This window comes from Lissotriton helveticus, chromosome 5_1 (genome assembly GCF_964261635.1).
Source record: "Lissotriton helveticus chromosome 5_1, aLisHel1.1, whole genome shotgun sequence".
Classification (NCBI taxonomy): Eukaryota; Metazoa; Chordata; class Amphibia; order Caudata; family Salamandridae; genus Lissotriton; species Lissotriton helveticus.
Window position 1 is genome coordinate 1,518,402,078 of NC_136065.1, and position 12,453 is coordinate 1,518,414,530.

Sequence of the window (12,453 nt, forward strand, 5' to 3'; positions counted from 1 at the left end):
CTCATTCCTGTTCAGACCTTGTCCCTGGACTTTTGGGACTGCTGTGGCCCACCAGCGCCTGGGGAGTGCTGGCCTCCCCCTCCAAAAATAGAGTGTTGCGCCCCTGGTGCGGCAATCACGATCTCAAGGGATTCCCCGGCGTGGGGATCCCCCCTTCCTTGATTTCAGAGCAGGTGCCCACCCTGCAGAATTGCCGCTATTTTTATGTCCAGTACTGCGGTTGCCACCATGCGATCTTGCCGAGATTTTGGTGAAACCCTGGAGGGTGCCCACCCTGCCAGGGACTTTATATTTAATTATAACGGGAGCCTACCCCGTGTCTCGCCCAAGGTTCACCGCCGCAGCCCAGCGGAATCAGGAAGTCAGGCAGTCCCCAAGGACTTGGGCGGGGCTGCCAGGAGACCGGAAGCAGAGGGGAGCCGACCTGGAGCTCCTGTGGAGAGAAGCCGGGCTCGGGGGCAGAACTGGAAGCGAAGCGGGGTTCCCATGAAGTGAGGAGAGCCCCACATGCAGCAAGAACCCACCCGAGCACCAGGAGACCGGAGAGGCGCTGACAGCCGGGCCTGGGAGCAGATGCGCCGCCGCAGGAGCCCAGGTCAAGGCGGGAGCCGGTGAGTGGCAAACCAGTGCTGGTGTTGTCGTCTTGAGCCCCGGAGCGGGACTCACACGCGCAACAGGGGCATTTGTTTAGAGCTCCGAGGCCCCACCAACGACAGGGGTCTTTTTGTTGTTTCGAGTCCCCCGAGCGGGACTCCAACGATTCTGGGGGCACTTTAGAGGGTAGAGCTGGCCCGGTTGGCAGAGGGCCGCTCCCCGATTTTGGAGGGCACATTTCTTACAATCCGAGAGGCTCCCGGGTGCATTGTACAATCAGAGCCCACGAGGCCACGGGGGCATTTGTTCTAGAGCCCACGAGGCTCCAACATAGGGCTGCATTGTTGTTCTTGGGCACAGTTATTTACTGAGAGCCCCCGAAGTAGAGCTAGGACGCACCCTGGTGCCAGGCTCAGTTCCTACAGCTGCCCAGCTCTTAGTGGGCAGCTGCTTCGTTTAGGCCCTGTGCATTCTTCTTTGGCTGCCTGCGCAGCCAGCCCAGACATTCTGGACATTGGGCCTGTAAGCCCCTGAGAGGCCAGGTTGGCCTGGGGTCAGTTGTGTGAGTTTGTGGTGCAAATGTGATACTTGCCTAATGTGATTTTTGCAATGCTTTATGCCTATACCTCTACATTTGTTTTTCCTGCCTAGGAGGTTGTTTTACCTAGTATATCTATACTAGTGAGTTCATGATGCACTGTGTGATATATGCCTAAGGTGTTTAAGATTGCGTAGGGTGAACTTATCTTTTACCAGTGGTTACTGGTTGTGTGCTACATTTGCTATTTGGTGCTACAATTATTCTATGTGCTAAGTGTTATTCCTACAAAGTGTTATTTCTACAAAGTGCTAGTTCTACCAAGTGCATATTCCTGACAGTGGTCCACGTGGCCCTTCCCCATGTATATAATCCCCTGTAAATTCCGCCCGTGCCAGTGGCACAGTGTAAATTGTGTGTTTATTATCTAATGTTTTTGGTATAATACAAAGGCTATTTTTACATATAGTAGGGAAATCAAAAAGGGGGAGGAAGAGGTGCTGCTGCGTGGCACCGAGGTGGGCACGTCCTCCTCTTGCAAAAGTAACTGTAATCAAAAAGGTCCACCTCAAGGGTTTTTTTTTATTGTGTATCCTGATGACTCTGGAATACACACATTTGTTTAAAATACCCCTCACACACCAAAAGGGCCCTTGGTGTCATGCTTCATCATCGGGGTCTTCCCGCCCGGCTGCCGGACGGGGCAGTGCTGCGACAAGCGACTCCGCTGGAGCACCTTTTTAATTGTGGGTGCTATGTGAGTGAATAGGAGTGAGTGTCAGTGGGGTCAGGAGTGATGGAGAGGTGATGTTAAAAAATACCTGGCCTAGTGATAAAAAAGACTGTTTAATAAACACTGGCTGGTATTGTTAAAAAGAATTAAAGTCGGAAAGAGTAAGCGGGGTTATGAGCTTACTTTCCTGTGTGGGTCGACATGTTTTTACATATAACCTTGTGTGGAGTTTCCTTTGTGGTGGGCTTGGGTGTTGTTGCTGGGTGCGCGCGCAAATGCTTTACACCTTGCCTCCGGGATAAGCCTGACTGCTTGTGCCAAGCTACCAAGGGGGTGTGCAGGGGTTATCTTTGGCGGGTGACTTCCTTGCCCTGACTAGAGTGGTGGTTTCTGTCTAGCTTTGGCGCAAGCCTTAGCCAACCAGAATCCCCATTTCTAACAACTATGTTACGTTGCATCAAACATACTACACATATCTCACTATGAGAAAGGCTTTGGTCAACCAAAAAGGCCACAGACTTGTGGCTGCTTTTTTTCAGTATGGATTACTAGTAGGGGTAGGTATGTATCTTCCACTAGCAATATAGCCACACATGTAATACATGGTCCAGACAAGGTTCAACCCTTAGTACCTGACTGCTAGCATCAGCAACATCAAGTTGCCGATCGCAAGCATGGAAAATAAACCTCCCGGCGATATTCTCAATGCGGGGAGGTCAGGTTTCTTATTGCGAGTGGTCGCGTATGCTCGCGACCGCTCGCGATGAGAAACTACCAGTCCACGTTGAGAAAGCTACAGCTCAAGTAGAAATCTATTCGAGCGGCAGAAAATGACCGCTTGCACTGTGCAAGATGCGGTTTGCACTGATTGCACTGTCTTGACAAGCATCCAGCCCGGTGCAATCAGTGCAAACAGCTTTTTTAACAGTGCACTATGCAGTTCGCGTAGCTACGTGTAGCTCGCATAGTGCGAAGCGCACTTCGCGTAGCTAGGCATAGCGCTACTATGAAAAACTATGCCCAGGTTTAGTTGCGGAGGAGGTCTTCCCTACATCACCTAGAATGCTGCGAAGGATGTTGATTGACATGGACCCTCCATACAGAACTGCAAGTCTTGCACCCGTTGGTGCAGTTGTTTTATTGTTTATTATTATTGTTATGTTCTCCACACATGCACATGCACAGCGAACCAGCACACTGTCACTCTTTACATTTGGGCTAGGTGGGGGTTCATGGGGTCAGGGTGGGAGGATATGACCAGCGGTGGCATACCCATTGGAAAATGGTATGCATAGATAGCCTCAACGTCAAAGGTCTCAATTCACCATCCAAGAGAATAGCACTCCTACGTCAGCTGAAGGCATCCCAGTGTGACCTGTGCCTGTTACAGAAAACCCATCTCCTGAAAAAAGATTGGCCCAGAATGCGCTCCAGATGGTTTGACCACCAGTTCTGGTTATCCGGTCAAGTGAAAAAGGCGGGAGTGGCAATCCTGGTAGCGACACACTTCCAGGGAAAGTTATCATGGTGCAGTCTGAAATCCTGGGCTGCTTGCTGTCCCTGTGGGTATCCCACGCACATCAGACACTTACATTAGCTTCTATATATGCACCAAACAAACAACAAGAACAATTATACTCCAGGCCCTGGGTAAAGTGTTAGCTTCTCCAGACTCAAATCTCGCAGTTGGGGGCGACTTTAACTTGGTAATGGATGTGGCAATGGATAGATCTCCCCCATGACCAGGGAACACAGAGATGTTTACCCCACAGGGAACACGTTGGCTCGCAGAGGCCGAGCTGACTGATATATGGTGGAAGCTGCACCCAACCACACACTCTTACTCACTTTTTTCTACTGCTCACCAATCCTAAGCCAGGTTGGACTTCCTCCTTACCTCTGCCTCATTGGGCCCTAGAGTAATACAAGCCACCATTGATATGGCATCCCTGGCCGACCACGCTCCCATCTAAATAGAACTGCATCTACCAACTTCCCGCTGGATCGGCGAGACATGGTGCCTCAATCCCAATAGGCTTTCTTCAATGACGCAAATAAGGAAGTGGGGGAAGCTTCTGGGGATTATCTAGACCTAAATGATACACCACACAGACATCAATCACAACACTCTGGGAGGCCCTTAAGGCGGTCAACAGAGGTAAATATATAGCTATCGCAGCCCGTCTAAATAAAGAACACGTACTGAAACACACTCACTTAGAAGTTACTGCCAAGGAACTAGAGGAGGCCCACCGGCACACAAGATCACATAAAGCTAGGCAACAAGTGACTATAGCATGCAAACAGCTCAGGGCCTTAGACATGGATGCTGCAGAGTATGCACTGTTAAGAACGAAACAGAAATTTTATGTGGGGGGAAACAAGGCTGGGAAACGATTGACATACAGACTGCGAACACTGATGAACTCCAGGCACGTGCAAAGCCTTACGGACGGTAAGAACAAACTCATCACACAAGATGAGGACATATCGGCAGAGTTTTTTTTTTATGAGGATCTCTATAGGGCTGAGGGGGGATCTCCAAAAGACTGCACTCCATACATTGTACAGGCCCGATAACCAAGCTGCAGGCCATGAGGGTCAGTATACTGGAGATGGACATAACAGAGAGGTAGGTGCAGGAGGCGATCGGGAGGCTCCAACCCAAAAAAGCGCCAGGACAGGATGGGTTCATCCCAGCCTTCTATAAGCAATTTGCCCCCTTTTTATCCCCAATACTAACTCGGTTGAACAACTTATTCAGTGAGATTGGGGGACTTACCTAATCAATGCTCATGGCATCAATAACTGTGCTACCCAAACCAGGTAAAGAACCCCAATGTTGCACTTCATATCATCCCATTTCGCTTTTGAATGTTGATGCTAAGATTTTTACAGGGATACTGGTGGTCAGATTGGGTAGACACATGCTGGGTCTGATTAAACCTAACCAGTCTGGCTTTACACTGAGTCACATCTGTGGTTACAACACCAAAAGGCTTTTCCATCTACTTGATAAAACACAGCACTCCCAGAAACTGACATTATTTCTTTCAATTGACGCAGAGAAGGCCTATGACCGCGGTCACTAGACATTCCTGCAGTCAGTGCTGGATGCGATGGTCATAGGCCCCAGATTGAAGCGATGGATAGGTTGGCATATGTGGGAAACAAGGAGTCGGTCAAGGTGAACAATACGCAGTCCCCAAACTTTTTTATTTCTAGGGGGACCCGTCAGGACTGTACCCTCCCGCCAATTTTATTCGCGCTCTACATTGAGCTTTGGCAGAACGCATTCATCAACACCCGCAGATAGAAGGAGTTTGGATGTCCCATATACTGATGAAGTGCTGCTGGCCATCACCAACCCACGCCAATCACTGCCATCCCTCATGGAAGAACTTACTGCATACGGGGAGGTCTTGGGCTTCAAGATTAACACTATATAATAATCCCGCATGTAGAGCACCAACAGTTGAAGCCGACTTTCCCTTTCCTTTGGGCTCAACCGGGAATTCAATATTTGGGTATTCAGATACTCCCAACCATAGAGGACACAGTCGTCTGAAAGTACGCAGATCTGTTAATGAATGTGAGATCTCATTTAATCTAGGCATGGAGATCCAATCTCCTGTGTGGGCCATATAGCAGCAGTTAAAATGACACTGCTGCCAAAAATCCTTCACCTTATGCAGGTGTTGCCACTGACGCCACCTGTCCCTGTTTTGAAAAAACTACATATGGCCCTCGAATCCTTCATATGGGCTGGTAAACGGACCCGAATAGCCAGAGAGCTGGCCTATTTGCCAATGGCCAAAGGCGGCTTGGGCATCCCAAACGAAATACTACCAGGCTGCGCAATTGCGCTATATGGTCAAATGGCAACGCCGTATGATTGGTGTTTTCTAGATCAGGCAGTAGTGGGCGTCCACATATGGAAGATCCCTTGGCTTCCACGCAAACACCGTCCACCAGGGGTTTAATTTTCACCGGTAGTTAGAGCCATAATGGGGGTTTGGGACAGGGTGTGCTCCTCCAAGCAGCTTTCCACGCAAATCTCTCCGCTCACACCAATCATAGGGAACACGGACTTCCCGCAAACCACACAAGAGAAAGCATTCATACAGTGGCAAGAAGTAAATTGTAAGCAAATTGGAGACCTATTTGATGTGAAAGGCCTGCTAGACTTTAAAGAGGTACAGCAGGACTTTGCGGTCCCGCAGTCCGAATATTGGCAGTACCTGGCGATTACGCACTGGGTTAAACGACCCTTCATTACACCACACGCCAGCAGATGACTAACGCTCTTCGAACTATGGCTTTTATCTAGAAAAGGTGACTCCCGCATCCTATTTATTCCTTCTTAAACACACAGGCTACCCCTCTGCAAAAGCCTGCGGGGATATGGTGGGAGCTGGAGTGTGGGACACGTTTTACGGATTGAGAATGGTCAGCTATCCTACCTAATCAGCGTACTTCCACTGCTAGTGCTTCCTGGAGACCTTGTTAAAATTAGCACACTATTGGTATTACACCCCAGCGTGTCTGGCTTCTTGGCCATGGGGATGAGGGGACACTTGTTGGAGACATTGTGCCCAGTCAGGCACACTTGCCCATCTGTTATGGCATTGCCCCAAGCGTCATAGGTAATGGGAGGAGGTGCTTTCAGATATTGATCAGATGTTTGACACGGAAATACAGCGCTTCCCCAGTTATGTCCTGTTGGGACTACCCAGCACGTTAACCTACCCACTACACTCTAACAGAGGCAAGGTCATCACCTTAGCGTTATGCGCAGCAAAGCAAGTCCTGTTGTCTAGATGGGGTACGGAGGTTGTCCCAATTCGCACTGAGTGGCTCCATAAATTGTGGGACCTGTTGGTGATGGAAAAATGTACTGCTATTGTCAATCATACCTTACCCAAGTTCGAAAAGCGATGGGGACTAAGCATTAAGCACCTGCCAGGAGTGTACCAAGACCTCATATGCCCCATATACTTGCGATTATTATAGATTACACCAGCCACCACCACTACAGAATCAGGAACAGAGAAAGAGTGATGTGTTCGATAGAATGATATGAGCACGTAATGTTTATCTTATTCTATTGTATTGATTCTTCTCCCCCTTCCTTCTGATCTCAGACACCTCGCCGGCCATTGGATGTAGGAGAAGGATTTTGTGAGAATTTAAAAATCATAAAAACCGTTACAATCCAAAATAAGTAAGAAACAAAACACAATAAAAATCCACACCAAATAGGAAATATTTATATCTTTGAAATAACACCAAAACAACTAAAATCAAATGTGGGGGTCCTGAGATATGAATAACCACTGTCAGGTGAGTAAAAACATATAGCACCAACCTGGGAAATCTGGTTGTGCTTGACTGCGACAAAGTCAAAGTTTGAGGCTGACCACGATGGAGCCCTGGCGGGATACTCTAAGCGGGGGCCTCAGTCAAAATTTTACCTTCACACTTAGAAACTTTTCCGGAGGACTTTCTCTCGACATTGTGCGGTCCCCTCCATCAGGCTGATTTGATTGCATTGTGGTAGGGTTGATTTTCAGAGAGGCCGCATCCAAATCCTGAATGTCAGGAGCTCCGGATCTTTTAGTGTGACAAACCTGAAATCCTGGCCTGGTCGCGGTTAAAAGTAGGTGGCTTGACTCTTGACATCGGTATACAACCTTTACCACGCATTTTTTACCACGCAATACCATTACCACGCATCTATTACAACGCGGGATCCATTACAACGAACTACCTTTACAACGCATGGCATTACATCGCAGATGCTATTACAACGCATGCCATTACAACGTAAGTATAGGTAAGTTTATCTTTTTTAAGACATTTATTTAATTTGGGTTTTGGGGTACAGGGGTATTTTTAGGTTTCAGGGCTAGGTTTGGGTTTTGGGGTACAGGGGTATTTTTAGGTTTCAGGGCTAGGTTTGGGTTTTGGGGTAAAGGGGTATTTTTAGGTTTCAGGGCTAGGTTTGGGTTTTGGGGTACAGGGGTATTTTTAGGTTTCAGGGCTAGGTTTGGGTTTTGGGGTACAGGGGTATTTTTAGGTTTCAGGGCTAGGTTTGGGTTTTGGGGTACAGGGGTATTTTTAGGTTTCAGGGCTAGGTTTGGGTTTTGGGGTACAGGGGTATTTTTAGGTTTCAGGGCTAGGTTTGGGTTTTGGGGTACAAGGGTATTTTAGGGTTCAGGGCTAGGTTTGGGTTTTGGGGTACCGGGGTATTTTTAGGTTTCAGGGCTAGGTTTGGGTTTTGGGGTACAGGGGTATTTTTAGGTTTCAGGGCTAGGTTTGGGTTGTAGGGTACAGGGGTATTTTTAGGTTTCAGGGCTAGGTTTGGGTTTTAGGGTACAGGGGTATTTTTAGGTTTCAGGGCTAGGTTTGCGTTTTGGGGTACAAGGGTATTTTAGGGTTCAGGGCTAGGTTTGGGTTTTGGGGTACAGGGGTATTTTTAGGTTTCAGGGCTAGGTTTGGGTTTGGGGTACAGGGGTATTTTTAGGTTTCAGGGCTAGGTTTGGGTTTTGGGGTAAAGGGGTATTTTTAGGTTTCAGGGCTAGGTTTGGGTTTTGGGGTACAGGGGTATTTTTAGGTTTCAGGGCTAGGTTTGGGTTTTGGGGTACAGGGGTATTTTTAGGTTTCAGGGCTAGGTTTGGGTTTTGGGGTACAGGGGTATTTTTAGGTTTCAGGGCTAGGTTTGGGTTTTGGGGTACAGGGGTATTTTTAGGTTTCAGGGCTAGGTTTGGGTTTTGGGGTACAAGGGTATTTTAGGGTTCAGGGCTAGGTTTGGGTTTTGGGGTACCGGGGTATTTTTAGGTTTCAGGGCTAGGTTTGGGTTTTGGGGTACAGGGGTATTTTTAGGTTTCAGGGCTAGGTTTGGGTTGTAGGGTACAGGGGTATTTTTAGGTTTCAGGGCTAGGTTTGGGTTTTAGGGTACAGGGGTATTTTTAGGTTTCAGGGCTAGGTTTGCGTTTTGGGGTACAAGGGTATTTTAGGGTTCAGGGCTAGGTTTGGGTTTTGGGGTACAGGGGTATTTTTAGGTTTCAGGGCTAGGTTTGGGTTTGGGGTACAGGGGTATTTTTAGGTTTCAGGGCTAGGTTTGGGTTTTGGGGTACAGGGGTATTTTTAGGTTTCAGGGCTAGGTTTGGGTTTTGGGGTACAAGGGTATTATTAGGGTTCAGGGCTAGGTTTGGGTTTTGGGGTACAGGGGTATTTTTAGGTTTCAGGGCTAGGTTTGGGCTTTGGGGTACAGGGGTATTTTTAGGTTTCAGGGCTAGGTTTGGGTTTTGGGGTACAGGGGTATTTTTAGGTTTCAGGGCTAGGTTTGGGTTTTGGGGTACAGGGGTATTTTTAGGTTTCAGGGCTAGGTTTGGGTTTTGGGGTAGAGGGGTAGCTTTAGTGATTAGGGATAGGTTTGGGGTACAGGGGTAAAGGGGTATTTTAAGGGTTCAGTTTTTAAAAAAATTACTTTTAATAAATTAAATTAATTTAATAATTATTATTTACAATTAAAAAAAAAGATATACTTACCTATACTTACGTTGTAATTGCATGCGTTGTAATAGGATCTGCGATGTAAAAACATGCGTTGTAAAGGTAGTTTGTTGTAATGGATCCTGCGTTGTAAAAATTGCGTGGTAAAGGTCGGCGTTGTAAAAGTTCGCGTTGTAACGTCATATATCCCTTGACATCGTTCCGGTCCACTTATGGAGCTTTTTCCAAAAGTTCCTCCAAACTTCTCCAACCTTTTGGAACTTCTTCCAAAAGTTTCTCTTGAAGGTCCAGTGTGTCCAAATAAACAATTAAAGGGTCTAGAAGCTCTGAGATGGTCTTTGGAAGTTTGGACTACAGTTCACACAATGCACCTGGCCAAATACTTAAACATCCACTGGGCGCATTCCAGGCTGGGGACTTCGTGTAGGAGATGGAGCAGGAAAGCTTTTCAACTTGCTGCTTTCAGGGAAGGCCACTCCTTAATCATTTTGGAAGCAAGGCAAAGTCGTTCAGAACTGTAGTATGCAAACAGGAGCAGTCCTTCAGGGAGCAATATTGTGTGGTGGAGACCAGGGTTCCGGTACGGCAAACCCATCTTCTTGGAGTTTCGGGTGGCAAATTGAAATTTAGTTCAATTCAGAAAAACTTTATTTCGGTCAATAAGACCATAAAAGTATATGTACAGTACAATACATTTCATTAGAGAATAAAATGATAAAAAAGGAATCCATCCATCTTTAGAAAAGTGCATGTGTATCACCTTAATTTTCCAGAAAACAATCTACAATGACACATGACTAAATCCAATGGCCTCATTAAAGTGTGTATGCATTATATATGCATTACAAAAGGCAATAACAAGAAGAGGCAAGCACAAAATAGGACCAATCATTGGTGGCTATACAAGTGCAGTTGTTTTTAAACAGCATTAAGGTGCTTTGCAGAGGTCATAAAATGGTGGATTCAGGGAAATCGTATCACAAGCCACCTAAGAGATAAAAACTTATACATACAATGAAAGAGTAAAAACTTAGTTCATCAATAAAGTTAGAATTTGAGACTTTAAAAGGATTACAAATTTAGATTAAACTATTAGCAGATAGGGACAGTGTGTGCTTTTGTGACTGTGATAAAAGATTTTAAAAAAGTCCAGCGCCTGCGCCACATTGAAATTAAGAATCGAGATACAGCAAAAATGAAGGGATTGCCGGTGTCAAACTTCAGGACTCTAAATGCCTCCTCACAGTACACAAACCCTAGATTCCTAAACAGCTGGATAAGCCGGTGCTGCCTTGCTGGTTAGTAGCCAGGGCAAAAAAGGAAAACATGGAGCTCGGACTTCCACGCAGTTGCAGGCAGGGCACCCTCGCAAGGCAGTTTTTGACCATTTACAGGAAAAGATATGGAGCAGCAGGGTACCAAATCTAAACTGGACGTATAATTTCCTTGCCAGGGATGGCTGGATATCATCCAGAAAGGGCTCTATTATATACTCGTCTTTCATTATCATAAATTCGGCTGTCAAGTGTCCTCAGGCCAAACTCCCTTGGATGGCTGCAAGTTTGTTCAGTCAATAGGTGTTTACCAATTCAGAGCATGAGATTGCAAGACACCCTTCCTCTGGATTACTCCAAAGACTTGGTTTTCCTAGCCTACTGCATTCATCCTTTATGTATGGAAACCAAGGGATTTTTTCTACACCCGGGAAACTCAATAACTCTTTTAATTCTGATCGATGGACTGCCAGTTCTGGGGTCACCCACAATCTGCGCCAAAAAGTTAGGGGTCTTAGACCAATCCTATCCCCAATTGGTCTAATTCCTAGATACAGCCGTAGGGGGATTAGGGGGATACTTGAGGAGGGACCCAAAATCTGCCTCGTAAAGCTATTCTCTACTATACTCACATTACAACAGCAACAGTGACCCATAATTCAGCCCCATACATCGTTGCACCCCTGGCTTGCACTTTATAAATCTCTGCTATAGACCCAGCGGGTTTAGAGGAGGAGTTTATAAGTAATTTTGCAATTCCCCCTGTAGTTTGGGCTAATTTAAGCTTAGCTTTGGCTATTTATGGCCCCATTCTATATTTTCTGTCAGGGTCACACCCAATTATTCAAATATTCAAATACCGGCAACCTCTCTAGGATAGTGTCATCTAGACAAGGGTTAGAGCAGGTGTTTTGGCTGGGTTGAAGACCATAAACTTGGTCTTCAGGGTATTACTCTCCAGCCTCCAGTTGTTACAGAAGATAACAAAGCTATCTAAAACTCTCTGGATGCCCATGTACAATTTTGACATTAGAAGGGTGTCATCCGCAAACATCATTGCTGGGAACTTTCGACTTGCTAGCTTAGGGGGTAACTGTCCTTTCCCTCAGTAAGTTGGGCACCCAATACATTAACAAAGACGAAAACAGGGTAGGTGCGAGCACACCTCCTTTCCCTCACCTTACTTCAGCAAAATTACCTTTGTGCAATCTCATGAGCATGCTCAGAAGGAAGCGGGGGATCCACGTGTATCCTAGTACCCCCATAACTCAATTCTGGGCACCAAATCAAAGGCCGTCTTCAGATCCATGAAGATTAAATAGAGGCTGCCACCCTCCATTCTCACTGTTTTCTGAAAAATGAGTTGGAGTCTTGTAACGGGGTCCCCCATGCGCGCCCCGCTGTAGGGCGCGACCTGATCACATGTGACCCCCCCTCTTCTCTCCACAGCCCACGCAGTACTCGGAGTGGACCGGCCAAGACACCTACAGCTGTGACGAGGAAGACGTCTGGCCCTTTAACAAGTCCGGAGGTGAAACAGAGGAGGAGGGGCCCAGCAGTTGGATAAAAGGTCAAGACGCCCAACACCAGGTGTGTCTATACACCGGAGGAGCGGTCAGTGAGGAGAAGAGCGGAGTGGCGGGAAGCAGCGAGGAGGAGCGGAGAGGAGGAGGACGAGAGAGCAGAGAAGAGGAGCGGCGAAGAGGAGGACGAGACGACGGGGAGACTGAGCGGCGCTACTGCAACAGGTGGATCAGTGAAACCAGTCTTGCGGAAGGAGAAGAGAGGCCGACTCG